We start from the raw sequence: 295 nt of genomic DNA, 5'->3' as shown, positions 1-295 counted from the left end.
CCTGCAGGCTTCAGGCGCCTCACGCTCCTTCGACCTACTCGCTTACACCCTGGACTAGCGCTGGCAGCTTCTGTTTGCGTTTGACGCTGTACGGAGCCTTGCCGGTCGTGAGTGCTTCATGTATCCACGAGCAGCACGGAGGCTGATGGCGATGAGAGGAGGCTTGGAGGTCGAGGGGAAGGGGCCGTCCCTCTCCGTCTCCCGCATCCTCATCGTCTCCTCCGTGTCGCATGCTACTGGTCCTTGCTAGTCGCCATGAAGGCCGGGAAGGAAGGATGGGGGCGCATCTTGGTGG

Source organism: Guillardia theta, assembly GCF_000315625.1.
Source record: "Guillardia theta CCMP2712 unplaced genomic scaffold GUITHscaffold_506, whole genome shotgun sequence".
NCBI classification, from domain to species: domain Eukaryota; class Cryptophyceae; order Pyrenomonadales; family Geminigeraceae; genus Guillardia; species Guillardia theta.
This window is presented reverse-complemented; position numbering follows the sequence as displayed.